Source organism: Dromiciops gliroides, chromosome 6, assembly GCF_019393635.1.
Source record: "Dromiciops gliroides isolate mDroGli1 chromosome 6, mDroGli1.pri, whole genome shotgun sequence".
In the NCBI taxonomy this organism is placed as follows: Eukaryota; Metazoa; Chordata; class Mammalia; order Microbiotheria; family Microbiotheriidae; genus Dromiciops; species Dromiciops gliroides.
Window position 1 is genome coordinate 21,580,668 of NC_057866.1, and position 25,180 is coordinate 21,605,847.

At 35.9% G+C, this 25,180-nt stretch overlaps 2 pseudogenes; one reads left to right on the top strand and one right to left on the bottom strand.

Moving 5' to 3' along the window:
• Window positions 1-1,110: 1,110 nt before the first annotated feature.
• LOC122731927 lies at window positions 1,111-2,067 on the bottom strand (annotated as a pseudogene).
• A 2,209-nt stretch (window positions 2,068-4,276) lies between these two features.
• Window positions 4,277-11,330, top strand: LOC122731928 (annotated as a pseudogene).
• Window positions 11,331-25,180: the final 13,850 nt, after the last annotated feature.

Consider the following 25,180-nt stretch of genomic DNA (forward strand, 5'->3'; position numbering starts at 1 on the left):
CCAGAGGACATCCCAAGAATCATCTGAGAAAAGACTTCCAAAGACTTAAATGGACATTTTCCTGTTTTCCTTTTTTATTTTCTTTTTATTTTCTTTTTTTTTCCCCAGGGCAATGAGGGTTAAGTGACTTGCTTACTTAAGTGTCAAGTGTCTGAGGCTAGATTTGAAATCAGGTCCTCCTGAATCCAAGGCCAGTGTTTTATCCACTGTGCCACCTAGCTGCCCTCTCCTGTTTTCCTTTTGCAAATTGAACACAGTGTTTATAATGTCCACTTACTAAAGGGTTGTGCACCCTTTAGTTTTTCTGTTTTAATGTCCACCTTCTAAAAGGGGAATACCTTTGTCGATGCATCACCCAATTCGTTTTTCTCTCTTTTCATTCCCTTTCCTTTATTAGTTATACATGTCTGTAACATTATTGCTTCATGTGAGGAAACAGTGTTTCTTTGCATAAAGCACAAGGGGCACTGTGAGAATTGGAATGTCACCCCCTGCTGGGAGGAACATTGTGAGCTCTGGCATGAAAAGAAAACATGTGACTTTGGCATCTGAAAGTTGTGTCTGCCATCTGCGGGTCCTGTCAATCAGTGTTACCAGCAAATTAGCTTGGAGCTGTGTGTGTGTGGATGGCTCCGTTTCCTTTTTCACAGGAGGCTTCTGTGAGCAGCGAGGTTTTTTTGTATCGGACCTTGGCTTGGCAGGAGGAGAGATGCGGGGCTCTCTTAGATAGTTAGATGAAGTTTGCTTTTTACCTCTCTCTCTCTCTTCACTAACTTCTCATTCACTTTAATAAATACTTAAAAGTCTAAACTCTTGATAAAGCTTCTAATTTAAGTTGACCACTCATTAGATTTTAGACATTATACTTAGAATTTTAGGCCCTTACAGTTCTGTAGCTACAGAATCCATGGATAGGATTGATTTAACATAGTTTCTGAGGGAAACACAGAAGAGCTCAGGCAACTTCATGGCTTCTCTCTGCCACCTTCCATTTAAAAATAAAATTAGAGGAACTTGAATCTTTGTTCCAATATTGCCATTTTCATAGTAATAATTTTAGACTGAGTGAAATTTAAGGACTTTTAAAAAAGTTTTAAATGTCCTCGACTCTCAGGATTCATACATGTTTGGAGATCTTACAGGGTGTGGATATGATTTTTTCATCCTCTTGAGAGCATTACAACAACTTGGTGTCTGGGAGTCAATATAGATTAAAACAAAGGGACTAGCTGTTGGGTAACACAAGGTAAATAAATCAGAGATATAGATCTTGCACTGGTTTGTAGCTTGAGAATTATCTATCACAATAAAAAAATGGAACTGAGAGAATAAAAGAATACAAAGATGCTCATGAGGAACAGGATGGTTTTTGTGGCTCTCATCTCTGGGGAGGCACTAGATTTTAGACTAATGTCATGAATATGTTGGATTTGTTGGTGGTGTCTGTACAAAACAAGCACGATGTAGCCACTGGTAATGGCCATAAATACCACAAACACTGAATCATAAAATAACTTCCAAATAACAATTTTTGAAGTAGTCTGGGAATAACTGTTTATAGAGCAGTAGCCTAGGTTGCTATTCAGCATAATGTTTGTACTGTTCCTAGAAGCAGTCACATACAGGGGCACAATCACGTCTATCAACAGATTAAGTACGCAAATGAACACACAGGATTCAACTGTACATTGAGAAGCTCTGGCTTTGAGCTCTGCCCATTTGGCACTACAGGATGGTGATGGTGATGGCTTGGAAGAAACTCATGAGGCAGGTAGTGCCAAGAGAAAGACCCCGGGACACTCTTTGCAGATAAACCAACATTTTACAACCAATGTCACTGAAGAAAACTTTTTGAATGCAAGCCTGGATTAAAAATGGAACTCCCCTGATGAGAATCACCAAAATGTTGGAAAAGGCCAAATTAATGAAAAGCAGATGAATGGGTTTTTTTCTTTGACCAGAGAATGAATTAGAACCATAAATGTAAAGAAGCAAACTATTCCCCAGACCTCCTATTATAATCTGAAGAATGTAGAAAATGCACAGGAAATCTTCACAAAAATTCATTCCTTTTCGTCTTGGGTAGAAAAATGGCAGACAGATCCAAAGTGACCTAGGAAAGGAGCAAAAGATTGCTGTGATTGAACTAAGGAATTCCACACACTCCTCACCTATGAGTTTCAGTAAACCTTATTTGCTGTGTGTGTGTGTGTGTTTGTGTGTGTGTGTGTGTGTGTGTGTGTGTGTGTGTGTGTGACAGCCCTGTTTCCTGTTTCACAGGAAGCTTCTGGGAGGAGCAAGGCCTTTTTGTTTTGGGACTGTGGGTTGGCAGGAAGACAGATGCTGGGCTCTCTTAGTTAAATGAAGTTTGCTTTTTACCTCTCTCTCTTTCTTCAATAACTTCTGATGCACTTTAATAAATACTTAAAAGTCTAAATGCTTGCTAAAGCTTCTAATTTAAGGTGACCACTCATTAGATTTTAGACAACATAGCTAGAATTTTAGGCCCTTACATTTGTTTTTTGTTTGTTTGTTTGTTTTTTTGGTAAGGCAATTGGGGTTAAGTGGCTTGCCCAAGGTCACACAGCTAGTGTCAAGTGTCTGAGGCCAGATTTGAAATCAGGTTCTCCTGAATCCAGGGTCAGTGCTCTATCCACTGAGCCACCTAGCTGCCCCCCAGGCCCTTGAATTTGTGACCCTAAACCTCATCTCTCTGAGTTTCCTCAATCGTATAATGGGAATAACTATGCATCTACTTTCTAGTGTTCTATACTAAGCAAATTACCTGACACATATTAGGTACTTAATAAATGCTTCCTTCCTTTGCCCTTACGTTCCTTCCTACCTTATTCCTTTCCAGTCTTCTTTCTCTATGCTATACCTAGATGTACATTATATTAAAATGTAGATGGACATATATGAATATAAGCTACACCCATATGCATGGTTTTATATGTATGTTATTCCATTGTTCATATAAAGGCTGGTAATCAAAGTCTCTAAAGGTCATAGTTGTTTTTTCCTTAGTATACGCTATACCTTATTTTGTTGGCACCAATGTTACTGCCTCTGTAGTGGGTATTCCATCTGAAATACCATCATTCTCCCCATTTACATTGTCTGCTCTCCTTAAAGAAATGATTCTTTGAGCAGTTCCCTGTTCTTACTTAGAAAAAAGTTGGACTTCAAGATAATTCGAATGCTCTCTTATTGGAAATGTTTCCTTTGAACTTTTTTTTTTTAAGTATAGAACCCTTTTTTTAAGGAGTTGATGGCAGGGGCAGGTAGGTGGCACAGTGGATAAAACACTGACCCTGGATTTAAGAGGACCTGAGTTCAAATCCAGCCTCAGACAATTGACACTTACTACTCGTGTGACCCTGGGAAAGTCACTTAACCCTCAATACCCTGCCCAAAACAAAGCAAACCAAAGTAAGTAGTCGATGGAAAGTTTTAGTGTTTTTAATTTCCCATAATATGAATTTATTTTTAAATGCACACTTTTGCTATATTTCCCAATGCAATTCCTTCACTTGAGAGACCTAAAGTTTAATCTTTTCTACCTGACTATATAAGTCATCTTATTTAAACACTTTATAACAAATTCCAGTTTATTTCTCCATATCAGTTGCTTGGTAATAAGTTACCTCTGAAACAAAAGTTAATTCTCCTGTCCAATATCCTGGACAGATTTATATTCATCTATCACACATTTTGGAACAGATAACAGGAAAAAAAATATGTTTTCTAAAGTTACCTTGATATTGGAATTATTGTATTGTATTGGCTTTGATGTCAGTAAAGATAAGGCCATTCTTAGTATTTTCAGGAATCTGTGATAAAATAATGGGTCCAGGAGCCCCACCTGAAGATTGATTTGGAACTGATTGAATTAAGTGAGAGAGATTGACTGCTGATTAGCCTACTTCAAGTTAGGTAGATTGTAATTGCACCTGGCTAGCCCTTAAGAAGGTACTGTTCTCAGAAACTAAGGACTTTGAACTCAACTTGAGAACACCTTCAAGTCCAGTGAAAAAATGGATTTGGATGACGCTAACCAATCCAACTTGATGCAGTGGGTAAGGACCACCCATGCTCTGGACCTATAAAAAGCTTCCACAGTTTACTGGGCAGTTCATGGTTGAAGCAAGCTCATGGCAGAGAACTTGAGGAAGAACCAAACTAGACTGGAACTCTAGGCTACATAGGCTTTTTCTTAACTTTCTGAACTCCATGTGTTTTCCTTTTTACTAATACCTGGTATGTTTAATGCCCAATGACGGTAAAGTTTCTAATTTAAGGCGACCACACATTAGATTTTTTAGACATCACATTTAGATTTTAAACAACACAAATCCATGATAACCTCCATAATTTATTAAATTTCTTGATACAAATGCCTTTAAATTCAGTCACTCCTGCCTGAAATCTGCAACTACATTCCTCACAATTTGTCCACTCAGGTCACAGTTACAACAGAATATAATCCCAATCATCTTTTCTGTGTAGGTAGTGATTTTACATCAAGCTCTTATGATATCTATTGCCTTGGTCTTTCATCTTTATTCAATAGTTTGATTTTGTCTATTTTCCCATATTATAATATACATTCTGTGGGCTTTGGCCTCAAGATCTGCACCTGAAAGTTGAGGGAGACTGGTGTAATTACATGTCAACTAAACCTTTCTTATCTAGGTTATAGATCAAGATATTTCACAATTTTCCAGGCTAAAAGAATCTACTTTTTTTGTTTGACAGTCTTTCTGCACATGAAGGGAATATAGTCTCTTAAAATGATCTCAGAAAATGCAAAATCAGTAGGATCTTCTTTTTACTCATCTATAGTCTTGGGAAAAGATTCATGTACTTGTAACATGATTCTACTAACAATAATTTCACTCTGCACTTATTATGCTGATTTTGCTATGTGGTTCACTGACTGATCTTCATGATCTGTCCATGTAATAAAACTTATCCAATGAAAAATTTCACTAAACTTCTCATTTTTCTTATTCATACATCAGCAAATTTTATTCATAACATATTCAGTGATTGTATCAGTTTGTTGACACAACTTCCTTTTTTTATCCTTTTTTTGTTCTAGACAAACTCCTAAAAACTATAGCTATGAATCAGATTCAACTTCACAATACATACTGTCAGACTCCTTTTTTTTCCCCTATAAGTAGTGTCAATAATACATGTGTTGGTAAACCATATATGCTAAGCCTATGATCAATCATGCAACATATAGAATAATTATGAATAATCATATGTAATAAAAATACAATATAATGTATAAAATAGGCATTTGAGTCCTATTGATCTTCAGTAGCACTGTCATAGACTTTGAGACTGAACTTTAAATTAGATCACATGAGAAAAGAGGTCAAATGGAAAGAAAAATAAAGTAAGATAAAATAAGATAAAAATCCTAGGTATAAATATCCAAATTTATAAGAGTAAGACCGAGTTTCAGTAAATCTTAGGCACTGATTAGGTATTGAAAATAACATAACACGGGGCAGCTAGGTGGTGCAGTGGATAAAGCACCGGCCCTGGATTCAGGAGTACCTGAGTTCAAATCCGGACTCAGACACTTGACACTTAGTAGCTGTGTGACCCTGGGCAAGTCACAAAACCCCCATTGCCTCACCAAAAAGAAAAAAAAAAGAAAAAGAAAATAACCTAACAGGGTTGAAAGCAAAACATTTTTTTTTAAGACAACAAGTCAAAATAATGCCAAATAAACCATGAAAAAGATAGCACAGAAATATAAAATCTGAGTAGATAAAAATTCAAGGGTGTTTGTGGGAAAAGGAACTTGCTATTTTTTAAATTACACAACTGCTAAATGTTTTAATGTGTCTTAGAGACAGAAATACAAGTTTTCTTTCTCTATTGGTGACAGATTGCTGAAAAAATGTTCAAAGTTAGAGTCATCCAATAGTTGAGAGACTTGTAGGGAAAATAAAAACAAAAAAACAAACAAAAAACCTTTCCTGGTAAAGGGTATAATGAGAAAAGGCTAAGATCTGCCTCAGGAGAAGAAAATCCTCAATCATTTTTGAGTCCAAATACATTGCATATTGTCATCCATAGGAAAAAAAGCCTGAAAAGTTGTAAGAACTCTAACTCTAATATTTCTGGGGAACTGAAATCAATTAAAATAAATGTGCATTGGGCACCAACAATGGAAAATAACATATGGGGAAAAAAAGTCAAGGAATATGGCTTTTGTCAGCCATGGAGCCTAAAATATATTTAAGAAGAGAACGAAGAGGGGCAGCTCTGTGGTATAGTGAATAGAGCACTGGCCCTGGAGTCTGATGACCTGAGTTCAAACCCAGCCTCAGACATTTCTTAACACTTACTAGCTGTGTGACCCTGGGCAAGTCACTTAACCCCAACTGCTTCAACCCCCTCCCCCCAAAAGAGAGAGAAATAGAAGAGAAAAAATTATGAAATAGAAATGAATAATTCACATTGGAGATGAACAAAGAAACATACCAAAATTCATAATTAGCTGCTTAACAAAATTATGCACAAAGATAGCATGACAAAAATAAGATGAACAACAACAGTAATGATGATATTAATAATATTTATATAATACTAAGTGCTAGAAACTATGCTAAGTTCTTTACAACTGTTATCTCATTTGTTCCTAACAAATTATCCCCTTTTTACAAATGTAAAAACTGAGGTAAACAGTGATCATGTGACTTGTCTGGGTTCACACAATTAATAAGTGAGTAAGGCTGTGCTTTAACTCAGGTCTTCCTGACGCCAGGCATGACACTCTTTTCACGGTGCCACCTGGATGTCTATATTATGACAAATTTACTAATGGAAATAGCACAATATTTTTTCATAAAATAAAATACATAAAACATAAAATACATAACTTCAAAACTTCTACAAATAAAGAAAATATTTAACGAAATATGAATACTGAAAGAAAACCAAGAGAAAATAACCATTTTCTAGGTAACTAACTCTCTAATGGATAGAGAGATCTGTGTTTGGAGTTAGAAATTTGTGAATTCAAACCTGACCTCAGACGTTTATTATATGTATAACTGTGGAATAATCACATAACATCTGTTTGCCTCATTTGATATCAAATGTTGATGATAATAATAACACCTACTTTGTAGTATTGTTAAGATGAATATTTTTAATATTTGTAAGGAGATTGTCACAGTGCCTTTCATATAGTCTGTAAAAAAAAAAGGCATATTCCTTTGACTTCTTCAATAAAGATTTCTTTTCCAAAATTGATCTCAAGCATTTATAATTTTATTCAAGCCCCATAAAGACACAAATCCCTAATGACTATTTTTTTTGAAAAGGCTTAGAATGTGCTTTACAACATTCAGAATTATGTGGTATGTCAATGATCAGACAGTAACATTTTTTTAAATACCTTCTACACTTAATTACATTTTTACATGCTATAACTCTCTTTGAAGATCATTATTTTCTAGTTTCTTTTCTTCTTTTCACAAAGCATGGGATGATGAAGTTCATGAATGTCCAAAATAGTAATAATTTTGTGGTAAAAAATGGACATGTGTTTGCCACAATAATGTCTAATAGGATTCTCAGTTCCTCTCCAAAATCACTTCAAACTCTTCTTTGTAAACAGCCCATATCATATGGCTTTGGCATGAGTGGCACAGCCATTTCTATATATCCTTGTTCTTAGTTACATGGGTTAGGAAAGTGGTTCTCTAGGAAGCACTAAAGGTTCCTACCTTGAACATTACAATTATATGCATTGATAAAGACATCATATTTTACAACCCTGCACAATTATTTTTTTAAAATGATTATCATCACCTGAGAAGTAAATTCCATTCTCTTACATCATTTTATGAAGTTTTTGTAGTCTTTGGATTTTCGTTTCCTAGTTTATAATGAAAGGTAAGCCTGTTTCATTTATTTGGGGAAGAAAGTCAAACAGATGTTCTTCAACCATGTTGCTAAGGCTGTATCTAGACCTAGTCTAAGTTTTGGACATGTGGTTTCCAAGGCAACTTTATGCCTAGAAGTCATGTGAATTAAGGCAAATGATTCTAAAGATGAGTCACAGACTTTGCATCTCTTCAAGTTTCATTCCATTCTCATAGCCAAATTCATATTATATCTTCAAGAAAAAAGATATGAAATGAAGGGAAATGCTTACTAAAGAAACAAATTATTGAAGAGATTCAGGATTTTTTCCCCTTTTTAATTTCATCATTCAAATTCCAACCTTTCAAGGATATCACTGACCTGGCCCCAAAATTTATGCTACCTAGAGAAACCTCACAGAGAAAATTTAACCTGAATGAATTTTGGCCCATTGTGTTCCACTTAGACAGGCCTGGGTAGAGGTAGATCCTGTTTCTAGATTTATTGAGGAAGGGGATGATCTAGTATTAGGAGTGACCTGGCCAAAGTAACATTGACACAATCAATGATCCAGATACATCTTTCTTTATAATATTTATTCTTGTCATTAATTGTTTATAAGAGTTGACTGGCATCTGTTGGGAACACCTGTTCTTCTAAGGGTACATAAAAAACAATAAGCATTCATGATACATTGTTGGTTTATGAAAGAAAACCAAATGACTTTCCTCATTATTAATAACTTGTTAGCCATAATTAAGAAAATTATTAATTACCTAGAAATTATGTCTCTTGAACATATTATATGCAATAAAACATAACATTCAAAATTATTTATTAAAATAGAGAAAATATTTAACAAAATGAGACTTCTGTAAGCAAACTGAGAGAAATTGACCCTTAGTATGTCTATTAATTCATCAAGCTTAAATATGTTTCTCTCATTTTTCAAATAATCTTGACTTTGGGGGAAAACAGAAAAAAAATGTTGTCTCTAGCAATGAGCCATTCTCATATAAGGGGCTAAAATTCTAGCTAGTCTGTCTAAGATATCTAATGAGTGGTCGCCAATAAATTATAAGCTTTAGCAAGAGTTAGACTTTTAAGAATTTCTTAAGGAGAATAAGAATTTGGTGAAGAGAGAATGAAAGAGGCCTAGATTCAGCTATCTATCTCAGGAAGCCCACATTTCTGCTCCACTCTCTGCGGGAGTCCTGATAAAAGAGAGAGAGCCAGCCTCGCCTCTTCTTCCTCCCACAAGCCTCCTGTGAAACTGGGAACATCCCATCCACATGCACACACAGCTCCAAGCTAATTGGCTGATAGCTTTGAAAGACAGTACCCACAAGCAAAAGTCACTTCCTGACGCCAAAGAAAAGCCAAATGGCTTGCCTTCAGAAAACTTCTTCTCATGGCTTTCATACAGTAACTCTCCAGCAGGTAGAGTCACTCGAATTGTTATACTCAATTGACGCTTTCCAAATATTCCCCAAAATTTCTACCCATCTATCAGACAATTTAACATTTGCTTTTTGCAATTAGGTTTTCTCATTGAAACACTGATTCCCAAAAAGTAATATAGAATTCTTCAATGGTAGTAACATTTTCTCGTGTTTGCTATAGAGCTTCCCTGAAGCCTTCTCTAAGATGAAATATTTCAATTTCCTTGAAATATATAACCTGCAACATTCTTTTTCTTTAAGTGTTTTATAATCACAGTCCTCAGTCTTTGCATTATCACTAATATATCCATGGCCTTCTTAAAAGGCAGCCTATATATCGTATTTGAATACATAAACACATAGATAGAGAAGACAGAATAAAGTAAAATAATGATCCCTACTTAAAAGTACAGTCATTTCATATTGCCCAAGGATAAGAATACTTGCACCATCAACCTCAGGGGGGAAAAAAGTTAAACACACACACACATAAGTGACAAACAAGGTTTACTGAATTTCATCTTAGAGGTCAGGAGTATGTAGAACCACCTAGTTCAATCACAGAAATCTTTTTCTTCCTTTCCAGTTCACTTTTGATCTGACTGCAATTTTTCTTTCCAAGACAATAAGTAAAGAATTTAGATCATGATTTCCTGTGCATTATCTCCATTCTTCAGATTATAACTGCAGCTTTGGGAAAAAGAGTGCTCCTTTACTTTTATTGTTCTAATTCAATCTCTGGGCAAAGGACAAGACTCAATTGGTCTGATATTCTTTAATTTGGCCTTTCCCAACATTTTGATGATTCTCTTCAAGGGAGTTCCATGTGCAGTACAGGCTAGCATCCAAAAACTTTTCTCGGGTAACAGTAGTATTAGTAGTCCTCCATCAGTCACAGATGACCATGAAGAGCCACAGGCCACAGTGCTTTAGTGTCCTCTCCAGAGCACTGACCTGGGTGGATCAATATGGAAAACAAGCTGTTGCCCATGCAGCAGGTTTTCCCTCTCCGCAACATTGGTGGATCCAAAGGAGAGGCAGAGCCAGTACAGTTTGGCACCAGTTTCGCCGCAGGAGTTGCCAGAGGTATGTGATGTCCAACATCCAACTGTCTAAGGGACTCCGACTCCTGATTTTTCCTCAGGGTTAACTCCTGAAGCCTTTCCCATATAGGGGTATAGCTGCAAGGCAGCTGAGGTTTAAAATCAGGGTTCCTTCCCCTAGGCAAGTTGCCTGCCAAGGCTGATGAGCCCCACCTGCCTGAATCCTGGGTAACAGTGGTTGTAAAAATCATAGTTTATCCACAAAGAGTGCCCTGGGATCTTTCTCTTTGCACTACTTTCCTCCAGAGCTTCTTCCAAGCCATCATCATCACTTCCTACAGTTCCAAATGGGCAGATCTCAAAGCCAGCACTTCACAATGCACCGTTGCATCCTGTGTCTTCATATGGGTACTCAATCTGCTGATAGATATAACTGTCCTCCTGTATGTGCCTAGTCCTAGGAACAGTACAAACAGTATGCTAAATAGGAACCTAGGCTATTACTCTATAAACAGACTACCTTGAAACTTGTAATTTGGAAGTCACTTTATCATTCAGTGTTTGTGGGATTTATGGTCATTGCCAGTGGCTACGTGGTGTTTGTTTTGTACAGCACCACTGGCAAGTCCAACATATTCATGACATCAGCCTAAAGCCTATTGCCTCTATATTGACCAGAGCCACCAGAGTCATCTTGTTTCTCTTGAGGATCTTTGTGTTCCTTTATTCTCTCAGTTCCATCTTTGTTATTGTGATAGATAATTCTAAATATATAAACCAATGGATGATGCATACATCTATTTTATATACTGTGGGTTACCCAATAGCCATTCCCTTTATTTTAATCAGTAGTGACTCCCAGATACTCAGTTGTTGCAATGCTTTCAGAAGATTGAAAAAAAATCTTATCTCCACCCATCAAAATCTCAGAAAAATCATCTTTTAAACCACAGAAACTTAAATTTAAAAAATAATAATAAACATAATTATAGCTTAGTCCTAAACTCTTATTCTGAAAATTGGAATATTGAGCAAAGGCTTAAGTTCCTACAAATTAGATAAAATGGGTATTTTTCTTTCTCAAATATAAGCTCCTTTTTATATGAGAAGTTCTTCCTAAAAGAACAAATTTGGGGGCAATTAGAAAAGAGAAGAATGATCACTGAAAGTTTGCAACAGGGGCAAATAGGTAGTACAGTGGATAAAGCTCCAGCCCTGGATTAAGGAATACCTGAGTTCAAACCTGGCCTCAGACCCTTGACCCTTACTAGAGGTGTGACCCTAGGAAAGTCACTTAACCTTCATTTCCCTGCGAGAGAGAGAGAGAGAGAGAGAGAGAGAGAGAGAGAGAGAGAGAGAGAGAAAAGAAAAAAAGAAAAGAAAAAGGAAAGGAAAGGAAAGGAAAGGAAAGGAAAGGAAAGGAAAGGAAAGGAAAGGAAAGGAAAGGAAAGGAAAGGAAAGGAAAGGAAAGGAAGGGAAGGAAAGGAAAGGAAAGGAAAGGAAAGGAAAGGAAAGGAAAGGAAAGGAAAGGAAAGGAAAGGAAAGGAAAGGAAAGGAAAGGAAAGGAAAGGAAAGGAAAGGAAAGGAAAGGAAAGGAAAGGAAAGGAAAGGAAAGGAAAGGAAAGGGAAAAAGTAAGTTGGCAACAATTCCATGCTGTTGTCCTTTCATAGAAAGTTGTTTTCCTTCATAGAAGGAAAGTAGTGGTCACCAAGTTAAATACACTTTCATCATAATACCAATGGGTACAGAGATAATACGCATTTCAGGGAAATTTTAAACATTTTCCCCTACTAGATTGATCACAGACCTGCCCCCTGTGTCCAAGTGCAATAGCTAATAATCCTTCATTATCTTTATTTCTCTCAAATATTTTTAATGTGTTACCTGAAAAAGGGTAAAGGACCCACATGTACAAAAATATTTATAACTCCTCTTTTTGTGGTGGCAAGGAATTGGAAATTGAGGGGTTGTCCATCAATTGGGGAATGGCTGAACAAGTTGTGGTATATGAATGTAATGGAATTCTATTGGGCTATAAGAAACAATGAGCAGGAGGAGTTCAGAGAAACCTGGAAGGACTTGCATGAACTGATGATGAGTGATATGAGCAGAACCAGAATAACATTGTACACAGTATCATCAACATTGTGTGTTGATCTACTGTGATGGACTAGATTATTCTCACAAATGTAATGGTACAGAAAAGTTCCAGGGGACTCATGATGTAAGGGGATCTCCAAACCCAGAAAAAAAAGAACTGTGTAGTAAAGATGCTAATTGAACCACACTATTTCTTTTGCTTTTGGTGCTGTTGTTTTTCTATTTTGAGGTTTTTCTTAGTTGCTCTGATTCTTCTCTTATAACATGACTAATGCAGAAATGTTTAATGTTATTATATATATAACCTATATCAAATTACCTGCTGTCTAGGGGAGTGGGGAGGGAGGGGAGGGAGAGGGAAAAATCTGAAATTGGAAAGCTTGTATAAACAAATGTTGAGAACTATTTTTACATGTAACTGGAAAAAAATAAAATACTTTTATCAGAAAAAAATGTGTTTCCTGAATCATCAAATATATCCCAATCCTACCAACATTGTGTCCAACTTTGCTTTGCCTTTCTGTAATATACTGTTGGTAGAATTATAAACAAATCCAAAAAATGTAGAAAACAATCTGGAACTACTTTCAAAAGGTTATAAAACTGCACAAATCCTTCAATCCAAATATACCAATGCTAGTTCTATCTTCCAAAAAGGTCAAAGAAAAAAGGTCCATTTTTACAAATATATGTGTGTGTGTATATGTCTGTGTTTATGTATATATATGTATGTGTATATATATAAGAAAATAATTTTACATATTAATATTGTGTATAAATGTGTGGTTTATTCTGAAAAGACAGGAGACTACCTTCTTGTCAACAGGTGAGCAACTTTTTCCTCAGTATTCTAGAGTCATGATTGGCTGTACAATGCATTGAATCTAGTCCTTAAGTCTTCAAAGTATTATCTGTTAACGTCATCATTCATTCTGCTACTCATCATTTTATGGATAAATTCTTTTCATTGGTCTTCATTATAAAGATTTTATTTTTGTATGTTCTCACATCATATTCTACAGGGCCTGCATCAAGCTCCTTGTAAGAGCAATTAGTCTCCAACCAGAAGATCAGAAGATGGAGGTTCAGCTTTCCTCTTCGTGGTCAGCCAAATTGAATTTATTCAGTTTTCCCTTATTCCAATCCACATTTGGCCAAGGCAAAAAGTTCCTTCCCAGTCTGATCTCTAATGCCGAGAAGTGGCTAGAGTTGTGTATGGGTCTGTGACTGTGTATATATGGATGCATGTGTGTATGCATGTGTTATGGGGATAGTCCAGTCTGGAGTTATAAGAATAGCCTTTACTGAATTCATCTCCATCAAGAGTTGTAATTACCCATTCTCCTAGACAAAAACAAAAAATAAACAAACAAAAGAAATAAGAGGAATCTGGGATTTGTCTTAGGTAAAAATCTCCATCAGCAATTAAAAGTAACTAATTAGGATCTCTATAGGAGTAACTCTGGACAACTGGGAAAAAAACTTCCCCCCCCCTCTTTTTAATAACAGGAAATGAGGGAAAGAAGATTTTTCCTGGCCTTAGGAACAAAGAAGACAGTGATCACAGAGCACTGATATGTGAGGGCCCCAGTTCATATAATTTAGGACTCTCAGTGACTTTTTCTATTAAAAATATACTGAGGGGGCAGCTAGGTGGCTCAGTGGATAAAGCACCAGCCCTGGATTCAGGAGGACCTGAGTTCAAATCTGGCCTCAGACACTTGGCCCTTACTAGCTTTGTGACCCTGGGTAAGTCACTTAACCCTCATTGCCCTGCAAAAAACAAAAACAAAAATACTGAATCTGTTCTTACTAATAAATTTTATATTATACTTTTAAATAAATTCATGTGAAATTAGTGATTTTATTATTGGGAGATAGATTTGTTCAAAGATAAAGCTGCATCCATCACTCCAGCTACAGGTGTAAACCCAGGCAAATGCTCTCTTGCAAAGGAAACCAGAGAAAGACAATGCCTGTAAAAATTAAAGAGAGACAAAAAAAAATACATTCTGCGTGCTAACTAGCCAGCTTTTGCTGAATGGAATGCCAGGTAATAAATTGTGTAAGCTGGATTTAGGTACAGTTTAAATAAAGGCAGGTAAGGAATTTTGGAGGGAAGCCTGGGTTTTGAAAGGAATGAGTCAGTGAGTTCCCTTCCCCAGGGAGGGGGAATAAGGAATTCCAGGGGTCAAGGATGTGACTTTGATACACAGATCAGAAGGCATCCCTGGTGATAAGCAATTAACAAGTTGAGGAGGAGATGTCTTAATAAGTAGACCCCTCAGAAAACAGAATAATTCTGAGAACCACAAAACCAAAGTTAGTTATTAAAAACAAAAAGACCATAAATAGGATATGTTCATAGCCTTATAACTTGCAGTCAGGCAAGTCTTTGAAGAGAATCATGCCTCTTGATGGTCCATAAACCACCATTATCAAATAGTTCAGGATCTGCTCCAGTGTTGGTATGAGCTTAATTGGCTTCAGAGTGACTAATTTTCCAGCTACCTTTACTCCGGTCACCACATAGGAATGTCAAGCAATTATACTCCTTAGTCAATACAGCCAGTCCTCAAACAGTTTTCTCAGTCAACTGGATAAACAGGGAGCTCAAGCAAGTCAAGATAGTAAATGTAAGCATGTTCCTATGCACTCATACACAGGGTATACTATCCCTAGCTTGTGGACTCCATAACAACTATCAGGTTGGCTGTCTCTATGAATCAATCAATTAAGCACTTATTAAGGAAAAAACCTGACCAAAAATTGAATTACTTTGTAAGAAGTGATAAAGTCAAAAATGCCCTCATTCCTCCTCCCGGTGTGTGTTTCAGTGTCTCTCTTTTTTTTTTACCTGTCCCTCTCCTTTTGTCCTCATTTACAATATAAAAAAGTTAAGAGACTTCTTGCCCTCAAGCAGTTAAGAGGTGTTAATGGTGTTAAGAGGGCAACACTGAAACAAATACATGCAAAGCTTCCTTTAACCAGGATAAACAGTAAATGATTAAGAGAGGGAAAGGTTTAGAATTATGAGTTATTGGAAATACTTAAAGGTGAAAAATGTTTATATGAAATTTAAAGTTTTTGCAGTAACAAAATTTATTAAACCAAGATTAGGAGGAAATCAGGAAACTGGGAGGAAGCTATTTTACTACTAGTTCCTCTAATAAAGATCTCATTTCTTAAATATATGGGGAGCTAAGAATTTTTTATTAAAAAAAAAGCCTTTCCCCAACTAGAGGCATGCAAATAACAGTTCTAAAATACTACCTCCCACATATCAAATGGGCTAACATAACTGAATAAGAAAATGACAACTGCTAAGGTGTATGCCGAAGGGAAAAAAAGGTACTCTAATGCATTCTTGGCAGAGTTATAAACTGGTCCAAACTTTCTAGAGAACAATTTGAAACTATGTGCAAAGGGAAATACAACTGCACAAACCCTGTGACTACTGTGTCACAAGTCTGATGAGTCAGGATCAAGGGCCTCAGTTGCTCTGCTGTGGCAAAGAGTGTCCTGCTGACTTGCTCCTGACCTCCTCTCTGTTAAGCTACTCTGAGTTGCATTGCACTCTGTTCCCCTTTTGCCCAAGTGAAACCAAGCTTTCCTGAAGTCTTTTGAATTGAATCTCCAGTTGGAAGAGTGTGTCTCTGTCTTTTTGTAGGTTTTGTCATTTCGGAATCTGTTCAGTCTTGATTTAATGTTGTTTTTGAGGCAAACTTGGGAGAGCTCAGGCAACTTCCTGTCTTCTTTCTTCCATCTTGATTAGATGCTTTTTAATGTGTTGTTTTCAGCAATGCTGTTAGTCATTTCCCTTTTTTTTTTAATCTCTTGGGGATACAACCTAGTAGTGTCACTGTTGGGGCAAATGATATGTACAGTTTTACAACTATATGGACACAATGACAGAAACTGATTATTGTAAATTTTTCCCTCATCACCTCCAACCTTTGTCATTATTGAAAAGTGTGAGGTGTTACCTCAGAGTTGCTTTAACTTCATTTTTCTAATCAATAGGAACTTAGAACAACTTTTCATATGACTATAAATAGCTTCTGAAAACTGTCTGTATACTTTGGCCATTTGTCAATTGGGAAACAGATCTTATTTTTATAATTTGACTCAGTTCTATACTCAAAATACATATTTGAGAAATGAGTGCTTTATCAGAGAAATCAGATGTAAAATTTTTTATTGTACCACTGGCTCATATATATGTGTGTGTGTGTGTGTGTGTGTGTGTGTGTGTGTGTGTGTATGTGTATATATATATATATATATATATATATATAATATATATAATTTGTGTGTGTTTGTGAGTATGTGTGTGTGCATAGTGGCTTTTTTCCATTATTTTATTCAAGTAATCTGTTGATTTTTCATTTGCAGCAATGATATTGAGTACTCTTTCCTTCTTTTTCTCATCTACCTATTACAATTACATGTAACTCTGTGTTTCTCTGTGTGTGTCTGTGTGTAAAGATATCTAGAAATATATCTAGCTATCTAATGCAGAGGTTCACTATGACATTTTTTTTCTAAATTTGAGAGATTAATTGGGTTTCTCTTATTGATATTATATATATAAGGCAGCTACATGGCTCAGGTGATAGCTTAAAGATGACTTCTTCTATATATCTATACTAGATTGTTTTTGTGCTTTGCTTTGACCTATGTTTACATTGCTATAACCAGAATTGAGGAAATAACTTCCTCTATAATTGTATAATATTCTGATCAGGGAGGTCAACTATTTCACCAGTCATCAACATGTGATTCGGATGAATTATTTTCCTGAGGCCATGGCCGGGCATGCACTGGACATGGCAGTAGATGGCCTTGATGGTTGGCAGGTCCACTTGAACTCATTCTCGCCCTGGCAGCCATTTCTTTCTATACAAATTAACAGCAATACTGGACCATGGTGTACTCATAAGAGTAGGAAGCTGTGGAAGAAATAACATTTAAAAGTAACACTGTGCTGTCCAATGTGCATCTAAGTACCCAAACAGAAAGCACCTTATGATGAGTCTGAATGCTGTTGGCCAACCTGTTTTTCTGCCACAATTCTAGCTTCTGTGGAACAAAGATTCTTGGAAAGATACTCAAGTTAAGGGTAAAAAACAAAAAAGACATTCAAATAGAAAATACAGTACATGAAGGCAGAAGTATTCAGGAACCCTGTGGCAAGAGTAGCAATTCTGTAGATTTTCTGAACAAGAATGAAACTCAAACTTGCCCTTCTATGAGAATAGATGGTGACTTTGTAGGGGTGAGAAGACCACAGGCTTTCTCTGAAACAGAATAAAAAGAAATAAGATACATCCTAAAATAACATTATGTAGCTTTTGAAGCCAAAGAGTAATACACTCTGGGTAGCATTGCCTATTTCCTTCTACCAGTTGTGGTATAATGAATATTCTGGTACAGAATAATACTCTGTTATACAGTTTCAACTTCTGCCTTCAGAAGACAGGAAAAAGTGTTTTGTAAACTCTACCTCCCTTCTTTTCTTGTATTTCTTCACATAGTCCTTAGTCAACCATTTGCTCTCCTCACTAATAGTCCACAGACAACTTAGGAAAAGAACATTGGTTTGGGGCAGCTGGGTGGCACAGTGGATAGAGCACCGGCCCTGGAGTCAGGAGGACCTGAGTTCAAATCCAGCAACAGACACTTAACACTTACTAGCTGTGTGACCCTGGGCAAGTCACTTTGCCTCACCAAAAAATAAAACAAAAAACAAAAAACAAAAAACAAAAACAAAAACATTGGTTCGATTAAACAAATTTCATATATTTTTGGCAGATAGCCTGTCATATAACCCAGTATAATTTTATAGATTGTAGCTTATTCTACAACAACTGGGTTTTACTTTTAAACCCAGTAGCCCTTGGAGATATCAGAGTAATTTCATTTTTTTCTATAACATATTGATCAGCAAACAAACAAATAAAACTCACCACTTCTGCCTTAAAGTTATGGAGAGGAAAGAATTTTTGTAAACTTTGAAAAATTCAAAAAAATATACCTATGTTTTCATGAATTTAACTATACTTCATTCTGGGTCCTTGAACTACATAGGGTCTACAATGTTCTTCAGTTCTTTATCTGCTATTTTGTACATTTTAGTAATTGGGTAACTTTTAAAAATTTATCTATTTTATTTCTCTGAGAGAGAGAAATTCAAGGATAATATAAGTACACTGAGCTTGATAAACATTAAAGTGCCTTTCTTCTGTGAAGGACAGGACTTCATCTCGAAATTGTTATCAATGTTCATGTTACATTCCGTTCTTTTCTATTGATCCTGAAATCTGACACTGTTCTCAACAGAAGGACCCACATATAAGGAGGCTTTTCTTTGAGAAAGCAAAAACATCATTTTCAGATTTTAACAAACTTCATGGTTTGCTCCAATGTGGTTTTTTTCAGAATAGGAGGTATAGACACATGTGAGATTTGAGTTTTGGGGTGTTTTAACCTCAAAATTTTATCTCATTTTGATTTTACATGTTTCTTCATAGATATTCATGAAAATAGATAAGGCATTTTCATCCTTTTGGAAATATCACAACAACTGGGGATCTGAGAGTCACTGCTGATTAAAGTAAAGGGACTGACTGCTTGAAAACATGAGGTAAAACCCAGAGAAATATGTATCACCCACTGGCTTGTAACTTTAGAACTATCTAATGGAATAATAAAGAAAGAACTCACTGAATGAAAACATACAAAGATGTTCTTGAGCAACAAGATGATCTTGGTGGCTCTGGCCCCTGGGGAGGCACTAGAGTTGAGGCTGGCATTATGAATGACTTGGACTTGCCCATGGTGATTGTACAAAACAAACACCATGTAGGCATTGGCAATAGTCACAAGTCTCACAAACACTACATCATAAAGTGAATTCCAGTTTATAAATTTTGAGCTATTCATGGCATACCGATATATAGAACAGGATCTTAGATTCCTATTCAGCTTACTGTCTGTATTGTTCCTAGTACCAGTCACATACAGAGTCACTATCACATTGATCAACAGAGTGAGTACCAATGTGAAGACACAAGATTGAACAATGCACTTTGGGGCTCTGGCTTTGAGTTCATTGTATTTGAGGCTGCCGGAACTAATAGTTATGGCCTGGAAGACATCCTTGAGGCAGGAAATGTAAAGGGAAAGATTTGGCACACTCTTTGCAGATAAATTATGATTTTCCATTCTGTCATTTAGGAACATTTTCTGGATGCAGATCTAGATTGTTCCTGGCACTCCCCTAAAGAGAATAATCACAATGTTGGAAAAGGCCACTTTGGTTAAAATCAGGACAATGGTTCCTGTCCTTTAGCTAGTGATTAAATTAGAGTTATAAAGGTAAAGGAATAAACCATTTCCAAAGATTCCAATTTTAATTTGAAATACATAGAAAATTCACAGGATATCATCATAAGGCCACATTCCTTATTGTCTTGGAGAGAAAAGATGGTATTCAGATCCAAAGTGACCTGGGAAAGAAGAGGATTCTGTTATAGAATCAGGTGTTTGAAATTAGATTCTACACACCCCCTCATCAATCAGATGATCTTCATTAAACTTTGCTTGTCATGGAGATATTGTTTTACAAAATACTTTACTCATACCATTTTTTTAGCTTGGTGATATATGCTTATCCTTGAGAGCTTTAAAATAATTGCACTGATAAGGAGGAGCTAGTTCTTTTATTGTTCTTTTATCTCCTTTGTCTATATTTAGATGTATTCAACTCTGTGTATATATGTGTCATTTTAAGAAGGGCATTGATAATTTGGAGATTGCAGTTGTGGTTTTTCAGTCATTTTCACTTATGTGCAAACATTTGTGACCCTATTTGGAGTTTGCTTGGCAAAGATATTTGAGTGGTTTATCATTTCCTTCTCCAGGTCATTTAATAGGCATGCACAGTCCCATAACCCTTTGGGCATAGTTACAAATTGCTCTCCAGAATGGTTGAATCAATTCACAACTGCACTAACAAAACAATAGTTTTCCAATTTCTCCAAAGCTTCTCCAACATTTATTATTTTGCTTTTTTGTCATGTTACCAATCTTATAGGTGTGAGGTGGTGCCTCAGAGTGAAGCAAGATGAATTAAGTGACTTGCCCAAGGTTTCACAGCTAGTAAATGTCTGAAGTCATATTTCAACTTAGCAAAACAAGTCTTCCTGACTTCAAGCCGAGCACTGCAGCAATAGCACTACCTAGCTAGCAGACATTTTAAAGATTATCTACACAGTAATGATTGCGGAGATGAAAAAAAATGATATAGAATGACTTCAGATGACAACATTAGAAATGATATAGAAAAAATTTTTGTTGTTTGACATTTCATCATAGTTTGGGAAGAGAAGGCTTTAGGGAAACCACATAGCTGATAGGAGGGAAGATTCCCCACTTTTAAGACTTTTGACATTTTATTTGAGAAATGAAAATTTTGTTGAGAAAATCACATAAAAATTCAATGTTAAATTAAGTGGCAAATGAGCAGATTTTTGCAATATCTTTGAAAAGAATCAATCATGAATAGCTCATGTGTATAAAAAATATTAACCTGTTTCTATTTTGTCCCCTTAATTAGTATGGTATTATTTGGAACATGAAAGCAAGAAATTCAAGCTATATGAATTCATTATAGTACCAAGAGCATAAACAATAGACAAGGCTATATTGAGAGGTGATGAGTTGTCCATTACCAAAGACATTCATTTTAAGGTTAAAATACTACTCAGAGAGAATATTGTAGGCAAAATTCTTTTATGGGTATGGGTTGAAATACACCCACCTCATGTTTTTTGAAGGCTTTGATTTACTCTTGAATTCTTCTCATGTCCCTTAAGTAATCTCCTAATAATATTACTAGATAAAGTAAAAAGTCATGTATTTGAAGTACATCTAAATGTAGTTTAAAGTATTCATTTCCCTATCATTTTTTGATGTAGCTGTGATGGAAGCCTTAGGCAACATTGAGGCCATTGTGATCAAGGATATTGGTAGACCTTCATTTGCTTTGGCTTAGATATTAAAGGTGAGCAGCCATTCAGTGTACCTTTGTATAGTTTCAAAACTAGGAACTGTTGGTATTTTTCTGGTCACTTGGGGTAACAGGGAAAAGATGCCTGCTTTCAGTTATAGGCTATTATTATTGAGAAGTTCTTATGTCCTATGACTAAAATGATTCTATAGCTATTGATATTGGATAATAAATGATCATGGAGAAGAGTTCAATAGGGAAATTATTATCACAAATACAACCACCACTGAAGCTGAGCTGTCACTCAAAATCACAGTATAAGCCATTGGATATTCCAAAAGGAATATAATTTAGAAGGCATACTCTCAGCTTTCAGGAATATACCAATGCAGTTGAACATGAGCACTGACCCAAAAGAAAATTTTAAACAAATAACATTTTCATAAATTCAATTATTTGCCTCATAAACTTCTCTTTCTTATTCCAGATAAAGATAAATCCATTGTATTACTTATGTAAACAATGGTAAGTTTCTCTTGGTTTTCATCCATTATTCTTACTTTCTTAAATATTTCTTTTATTTGTGTTAATAGTTTTGGCACAAATTGTTTATATGTTTTACATGGGTTTATGTTTTTATGTTTATTTTCTGAAGAAATTATTGCTTTTTCTATTTGTGATGTTCACATAAAATAGTTTAGTGGCACAGTGGGTAGAATGACAGGTCAGGAGTCAAGAAGACCTGAGTTAAAATTCAGCTTCAAGCTCTTACTGAGTTACCCTGGGTAAGCCACTTAATCTCTGTTTTTCAATGTTTTCACATTTATAAAAATGGGATAATAATAACAACTAACTTGGATGTTTGTTGTTAGAATCAAATGTGATAATAATTGTAAATACTTAACACTGTGCCAGGCAATTGGCAAGCATTATATAGATATTATTATAATTATTGTTCATTTCATTGCAAAATACCAATTGGAAGAGAATTGGGTTGATGGGTCTTTTCCTATAACCAACAGTGAAATATATTTACTACAAGCAAATTAGGATACTCTTCCCTATAATTCCACTGCTAAATTGGATCAAGTAAATGATCCCCAGTATTTTGGGATGGGCAAACGTCCCTTATTTGGGTTGGACAGAAACATTGCTACCATCGTCAAGGCAATATGGTTAAACCACATATGCACAGACATTAAGAATATTTAAAATGTACAGATCTCCAAGAGTGATTTATTTTTTTTTCATTGGCAAAATGAAGAAACATTAACTTTTCATGTTTTGTGATTAGGAACATTGTGTTTACAAAAGACTTTCTTACTCCCTAAGAAAAAATCTACAGGACAAGATGGATTAAAAAGTGAATTCTACCAAACATTTAAAGAACAAGTAATTCCAATACTATCTGAATTATTTGGAAAAATAGGGGAAGGAGTTTTACCAAATTCCTTTTATAAAGTAAATATGGTGTTGATATCTAAATAAGAAAGAGCCAAAACAGAGAAAGAAAATTATACAGCAATTGACCAAATGAATATCAATGTAAAAGTCTTATATAAAATATTAGCAAGGAGTTTACAACAACTCATCGCCAGAATAATACACTATGATCAGGTGAGATTTATACCAGGAATGCAGGGCTGGTTCAACATTAGGAAAACTATCAACATAATCAACCACATCAATAAGAAAACTAACCAAAATCATATGATTATCTCAATAGATGCAGAGAAAGCTTTTGACAAAATGCAGCCCTCATTCCTAATAAAAACACTAGAGAGCACAGGAATAGGTGGAGCTTTCCTTAAAATAATAAGCAATATTTTCCTAAAACCATCAGCAAGCATTATATGTAATGGGGATAAGTTGGAGGCATTCCCAATAAGATCAGGGGTAAAACAGGTATGTCCATTATCACCTCTATTATTTAATATTGTACTAGAAATGTTAGCTTTAACAATAAGAGAAGAAAGGGGAATTAAAGGAATTAGAATAGGCAATAAGGAAACAAAACTATCACTCTCTGCAGTTGATATGATAGTATACTTAGAGAATCCTAGAGAATCAACAAAATAACTACTTGAAACAAGGATATGAACCTGCAGTTTTCAGATGAGGAAACCAAAGCTATCTATTGCCATAAGAAAAAATGTTCTAAATCACTATTGATTAGAGAATGGCAAATTAAAACAACTCTGAGACACCACCTCACACCTATATGATTGCTAACATGACAAAAAAAGCAAAATAATAAATGTTGGAGAAGCTTTGGAGAAATTGAAAAACTATTCTTTTGTTAGTGGAGTTGTGAATTGATCCAACCGTTCCGGAGAGCAATTTGTAGCTATGCCCAAAGGGTCATGGGACTGTGCATGCCTTTTGACCTAGTAACACCACTACATGGTCTGTATCCCAAAGAGATCATAGAAAAGGAAAAAGGACCCAAATGTACAAAAATATTTATCTTCCCTCTTGGGGCTTGTCAGTATTTACCTCATCTGAGTTTGCCTTATATTCTTCCCAGTTGCAATAGAAGCTCTCAAAGGTAAGAATGCCTTTTTATTTCTTACTTATATTTTAGTCTATTTTTTAATGAAAGTGTTGAATTAGCTGATTTTCAATGTCCCTTCAAACTCTAAATCCTATGATACTATGAATCTTCCTCCCCTCCCCTGGAGATAAGGAATTTCTATATGTTTATTATTTTGACTCTTGGTTTTTTTTGTTTTGTTTTGTTTTTATGCTTGTTTGTTTTGTTTTGTTTTTATGCTTGTTTGTTTTATTTCATTTTGCCGGGTAATTGGGATGAAATGATTTGCCCAGGGTCACACTGCTAGTAAGTGTCAAGTGTCTGAGGTCAGATTTGAAGTCAGGTCTTCTTGAATCCAGGGCCAGTGCTTCATCCACTACACCACCCAGCTGCTCCTTTAGTGTATTTTTGACTTTCAAATTTGAAGTCTGCTCCTGGGGATCAGGGACAACTGTTGCAAGCTTCTTGTGCTGTGGGATAGGAACCTGCTCACTGGCTTTCTGCTCTGAGGGCTCTGTGGCTTGTGGACTCCTCACCACCCTATCCTTGATAACTGAGCTTGGATGGCTTGGTCTAGTCCTAAGTGTCCTGTGGGTGTTTGCCCTCTCAAGCCAGGACTGACGGATCTCACAACTGTCCTGCTGTGCCACCAGCTGGCTCAGCCAGGACCAAAGAGCTTCTGCTGCTGCTCTGTTCTCTGGCTAAGAGGCGCTGCTGACTTGGCCAGACACCCTCTATACTACATTGTGCTAAGCTGAGCTCCCCTTTCCACAAATGAGACACACCTTTCTTGAAATCTTCTAAATTATCTCAAGTTGGAAAGTTGTGTCTCTCTGTCATTTTGTAGGTTCTGTAGCTCAAGAATCTATTTAGAGGCTTTTTTTTTTACATATAAGGTATTTTATTTTTTCTGTTACATGCAAAGATAGTTCCCAACTTTTGTCTATACAAGCTTTCCAATTTCAGATTTTTCTCCCTCCCTCCCCTCCTTCCCCTCCCTCCCCGCTCCCCTAGACAGCAGGTAATCTGATATAGGTTATATCTATATATCTATATACATATATACATATACATATACACACACACACACATATATATATATATATATATATATATGCTGATTGAACCATTCTATTTCTTTTGTTTTGG